The sequence below is a fragment of the Solanum lycopersicum genome, chromosome 5 (assembly GCF_036512215.1).
Source record: "Solanum lycopersicum chromosome 5, SLM_r2.1".
Classification (NCBI taxonomy): domain Eukaryota; kingdom Viridiplantae; phylum Streptophyta; class Magnoliopsida; order Solanales; family Solanaceae; genus Solanum; species Solanum lycopersicum.
The window spans coordinates 53,295,877-53,302,444 of record NC_090804.1 but is presented as its reverse complement, the minus strand read 5'-3'; positions in this window follow the sequence as shown (position 1 = coordinate 53,302,444).

The following is a 6,568-nucleotide window of genomic DNA, read 5'->3' as shown; positions in this document are numbered from 1 at the left end:
GACGATCTAACTGCCACCTAGGACATTCTAATTTTGCACGTCAGTTTTGCCACCTTAAATTTTCAATAGGATGATATGGTTATATGAACTAATTAGATAACAACAAAGACAAAATATTTCCACCTTTAAAGCAAACTAAAGTGGTAAATTCAATTCAGCTATTCGTGTATGAGTTTTTCAGAGCAACATATATGCTTTATGTGTAAGAGTAGTATGACAAAAGGATCAATGCCCAATGCTATAGATTGATTGCATAGAAGATGTTTATAAACATACCGAATGCATTCATGTTATGTTCTCTTCTTATTTATGTTTTAGTAGCAATTCCCTGTTATAAGTGTTGTAACAATTAATAAACAACTACATGTATAAAAAAATCCACCAAGAATAATACATCCAGAAAGTGGAAAATTAAATATTTAAAATCAGACGACTATACTAGGAAACATGAAACATATATAATTTTATAGGTAGAGTAAAGATCGTTAATCAAAGAAAGTTTGTAGATCCTAACTACGAAAAACATATATTTACTTGATCATCGAAAAAGGAATGAAGTAGATACAAATTTTCTTGGATAAACACATTTAATAATATACTGCTACATTCCAAGGACCTGTATGGTTATAGATATTCAAGTAGATACAAATTTGAAATAAATTTATTTGGTCATAAAATTTCACAATTTTTAATAAAACTTTTTGACAAAAAAATCCAAATTCTCAAAAATTAGAAAGAAACAAAAAGTGATATTTGGATCAAAATCAAATTTGTGAGTACTTTTAAAATTTTAAAACTTCCCCAAATTCTTTATATTTCTACTAGTAGAGCGAAGTGAGAGACGACCAATGTCAAGGTTTTAAATATACTCATTTTAAAGTGTAATATATAATCGTCATACTTAACTTTTTTAACAAACATAATCTATCTTTAATTTCCCTTTAACAGTTCTCTCTCTTTAGGAAGATTATTGATTAACGTATCAACTAAACCTCATTCAATACTAGGTGTAGACGATCGTTATGCAGTATAAATTCAACAAATGTCTTAGGGTCGATTTTGAATTAAAATATGAAGTTATAACGTTGACTTTTGCAGTTATAGGACTAAAAGTTTTCGGAAACTATGGACCAAATTGGAGGAGTAGTTACAATTCAAAAGTGAGATGTTCTTTTAGACTAGAGAACAAACTTCCACAATGAACTAGGAACAACCAAATAGGAGAAAGATGCTTGGGGTATTGACTAACCAACTGCTAATTTCAACTCAACGGGTGCGAATCACTAACCAAAAATGTTAATTCTTCATGGGTAGGATGGACTTTTGGTGAGAGGCTTTTCTCTTCAACAATTACCTCATTTGCATTGAGTTCTCAACCTCACCACACTACATAAAAAGACAAGTTCACAACCTCACCACATCTACTGTCTTGAACTAGATACATATGATGAATCTTGGGCTTCACTTTCTAAAGTTGAAACCGTATGTAATGACCCACTAACAACGAGTGCCAACTTATCACCTTAGATTTACACTTCTTTCTCAAGCAAGCACAAAACCTGAATTATGTTGAAATAAATATACAATATAGAGGTTAAACCATAACAACTCAGACCCATTTCAAATTAACACCAAAATCAATAATAACTAGCACCAATCAAGTCAAATACAACAATTTGTTACATTATCAAACCTACAAGATTGGGGATTTAGCCAATCATCATAAAATAAAGAAATTCAATACCTGCTACATGATCCATGGCTGGGTATTTGAAAGTAGAAGTTCTAAGATGAATAATACTTTACTATTACAATACCCAATTGAAATTTTTTGCCAAAATTGCTTAAAATCCATAATAGTGTTTTTGTTCTCTCTATTTCATTCCTCACAATGACTCAATGCTTTATATCTCTTCCAAAAATCAATATATATTGATCAAAGGTATGGATTTTTGTGGTCAATCAGCGAGGAAAGTCGGACTTTGCCGACCAGTCAACGACTAGCCTGTCATCCTTCCCTATCACCTTATTTCTTCACATTTTCCTCGTTCCAACACTATAACTTAGGGCGATCTAGATCGGGATTTCCGATCAATTCCACAATGTGACCTTTAGTCTTTTAGATTTCCAATTCTATTTTACCTTAGTCTCGACCAATACGTTCGGCAACACAATCTTCTTCTGCTGACGCAGTCAGCGACTCGCTGATAGGGTACGTAGTTTTCCTAAGTTTTTCATGTTATTGTATCAGTGTTCTGTAAATTTAGCCCCCCCCCCCCCCCTTCCAGCTTGTGTTGTTTTTTTAGCCTATTAGTGTCCTTGCTTTGTTCTTCCACCCATATACCTAAAAATTACGAATTTAACATAAATTTATGGCATAAATTGAGTATTTAAGGGCACTAATCAATATACACATAGCTCCACATGATTCCAAATCCCAAACTCATCAACACCCCCAACTTGAAATTTTACTTGTCCTCAAGTAAAACTCATGATCAGTTGTTCAAAAGGATGTCTCAAATAGTGCTACAAAAGACTCAACATGAATGCACACAATAAGACTCAAGTACTAATATAATGATCAATTGTTCACTCAAAGATTCAAATTGTTACTCACCATTATCAAAGATGTTCAAGTTGACAATAGTTTCTTCGAATGCAAGTTCAACCTCAACAAAGGTACACAAATGCCTTTACACAAAGAAGATTCCTTATTCACAGAAAGGTCTTCAACAATTTATAGTTTTGGAATAGCATAAGACTCTCCCACTTATAAAGATGAGCACATGCATGATTTCACTCATACATTTTCCATTATATTCCAATCAAAATTGTTTCAACTCACTCAAGGTCACAAAGGTCTTTTCAAGGATTTTAATGGCATTGAGTTTAAAGGTATGGTCATTTCGTATCAGTAGTTGGTCTGAATAACTTTCTCTTCCTTTTCTTCAACGTTTTGATCAAGCTCAAAGTTCACTTTCTTATTCAACTTCAAATGGATTGTCAGATACCCCATTTCATGTGCAACTTTCACTACTTTATTTCACAACTTTTTCATTATTTTTCTTTAGTTTTCTTTTTTCCTTTATCTCTTTTTTAAGGAGGTGTTCCATATTTTTCACAACCATTGATCAAAACCGACTTTTTCACACTTCTTGATTTACCTTCTCTTTTCACCACACCCCCAACTTAGGTGAAAGGCCTGACTTGACTATTCAAAAACCATCTGTTTCGTGAGAGTTATGGGTGAATTGATAGAGAGGGATAACAATTGTTCATGGTTCTTACAAGAAAAGGATGAGGCTCAAAGGATTCAACCATGGTCCACAAGGTTGGCTACAAAAAAAAGGTATCATGTGAATTTGTTTCACTTACCATAATTGTTTCGTAAGATTATTTCAAGAGATAGCACACTCAGTCAACCAAAATAACGGAGAAAATTCAAGGTGTAATCACACACAATATTCAATGTAAGCTCATGACACAAGGCATTGGCACCAATATCAAATGAAACTCCAGACTTTCTAGCCAGCGTGCAATGTTCATCACAAGAGACTCAGTTCTATGATCGGCTAGTCAAAACGAGATGCAACAGGTACACACATTGTTTATGCAACTTCATTTGGCCTATTTGTAGCAGCACATTCACTTCATTCAACTAAGAGCACTATTTGAGTCAACAGAATTGATCACAACAGATACTGGATAACTTTCTAGAGAACAAACGACTTACTAACAAGACTCCTACCACCCCCACCAAAAGCATCAAACATTTTACCCAATGTGAATAGAAAACAAACAATAATAAAAGTAAGGATAAACTACTTGCACTTGAATAAACAAAATAAGGTGATAAGGAATCTTCACTAGGTGCCCATTTGGTGAAATCTTGTTTGATGTACTGAACTGTTTGCCAATTCGCCAAATGGTCTGGAGCATGATAAATTTTCAGTCTGCAACCATCCCATGTTAGGGATGAAATATGGACAAGATAAAGTCCACTGAATACATCAGCGCAATGCCTAATGGAATTGAAACTTATCGAATTGTCTATGATTCGGGTCTCTTAGGTCTAATGCAAAAAGATGGTGAAATTTAGGTCACCCAATCACTTTGACGACTCATTGAGGGGTGAATGTATCCCGCCTAAAGTTATAGTGTCTCATCCCACTGTTGATGTCAAGAAGGCAATCAACTCCGATCCGTGTTAGCCTAACTTACTCGATGATCCGCTGATGGAATCTCATATTTGCAAAATCGCCTATACCTGCACATTCAGCACACATTATTCAAAACACTATCACCTGGGTTGCCTCCCAAGAAGTTTCTTATTTAAAGTCTTGGCGTTACATGGAAATGCACTCAAGCATCTTCCAAATACACCACTTCAATCACAGATATTTCATGGAATTTTCCAAATTATAACTTCAAGTGTTGCCCATTTACTTTGAAGGCAAGGTTGTCTTTACTTTTGACTTCAATGGCTCCATTAGTGAACACCCGTGTTACTCTAAATGGGCCTTACCCTTTGGATTTAAGCTTTCCTGAAAGATAGTTAGTCAAGAATTATACAGCAACACCTAATCTCCAACTCGGAATTCCCTCCTAAGGATTTTAGAATCATGCCGGTTCTTCATCTTTTCCTTGTAGAGTGTTGAAATTTCATAGGTCCTAAACCTGAATTCATCCAATTCATTGAGATGATCTACTCTTCCTTTTGAAGTTTTTTCCCAATCCAGATTCAGATCCTTTAATGCCCATAACGCTTTGTGTTCCAGTTCAACCGATAAACTGGCAACATTTTTCAAAGACTAGTTCATATAGGGACATACCAATTGGTGTGTTCTAGGCGGTGCAATATTCCCACAGAGCATCATCTAACTTTTGATACCAATCATTCATATTTGCATTTATGGTTGTAAACAAGATACTCTTAATCTCCCAATTTAAATATTCCACTTGTTCAATCGTTTGAGGATGATATGGCGTTGCTACTTTATGTCTCACCCAATATTTTCTCAATGCCGATGGGAAAACACTATTGAATAAATGGGATCCATATCACTAATAATAGCACGAGGAGTGTCGAACCTATCAATGACGTAGTGTTTTAGGAACTGAAAACCATTTCTCCCTTCATTGTCTTGTAGTGGCACAATTTCTACCCATTTTGAAACATAATCTACTACCACCAAAATTTATTTATTACTGAATGAACTCGCAAATGGACGATGATATATATTCCCCAAATATCAAAAACTCAACCTCCATAATAGGCTTCAGGGGCGGACACTCCACCTTGTTTTTGACATTGAGTGCATTTCTTAGCAAACTCATGAGCATCTTTCTAAAGTGATGGACAGTACTAACCACTTTGAAGAATTTTAGTAGATGTGTACACCCCACCATGATGACCACCAACTGGTGAAGCATGACAAGCATGGAGAATTTTGCTGAATTCCTTCTCCGGCACACATCTCTTAATGATATGTCTTGCACACTCTCTTAATAAGTATGGTGCATCCCAAAAGTATTTGTTGACATTGAAAAAAAACATATTTTGTTGATAGATGTTCAGTTCCTCTGGTATCAATCCACATACTACATAATTTGCACAATCAACTTACAAAAGAGATTGTTGTAGAGTTACCGTGAATACATGTTCATGGGGAAAGGCGCCATTTATGTCTCCCCCATCTTGTCATTCTCCTTGACTTTTAAACCTTATAGGTGGTCATCCACCTGATTTTCACGACCTTTTATCTTTGACTTCAAAGTCAAATTCTTACAACAGCAGCACCCACCTTATTATTCTTGACTTGACATCTTTCTTTTCCATCAACTACCGCAGAGTAGTGTGATCTGTATGAACTATCACTTTGGTACCTGGCAAGTATGTTTAAAATTTTAAAATGTATATTCCACCGCAAGTAATTCTTGCTCCATAAATTTATAGTTGAACTAAGAACCAATCAGAGTTTTGCTTCTGTAGTAAATGGGATAGAATAACTTATTGTGTTTTTCCCCAGCACAATGCCTAGTGTCCGCTTACATCACACATCAATTATAAGGGTGATGACCAATCAGGATTAATGCTACCAAAGTGTAAATCAATATCTCTTTCAAACATTTAAATACTATCATGCAAGCATCATCAAAATTGAATTTGTACTTCCTTCTACAAAGGTTTGCACAAAGGGTGTGTAGTTTTTGAAAAGATTTTATGAACCTCCTGTAAAAACTAGCATGCCACAAGAAACTTTGAATGCCTTTCAGCGAGATTGGTGGTGGTATCTTCTCAATGACTTTAATTTTTGTTCTATCGACTGACAACCCTTTTGTTAGACTTTGTGACTAAGAATTATGCCGTCCCTAACCATGAAGTGGCATTTCTCCCATGTTAAGACCAAATTTGTCTCCACACATCTCTGAAGGACCTTCCCTAAGTGTGCCAAGCATGCTTCAAAAATATCACCCACAATTGAGAAGTCATCCACAAAGACTTCCATTGAATCTTCTACCATATCAGTGAAAATAGATAGCATGGAACGTTAAAATGTTGCTAGAG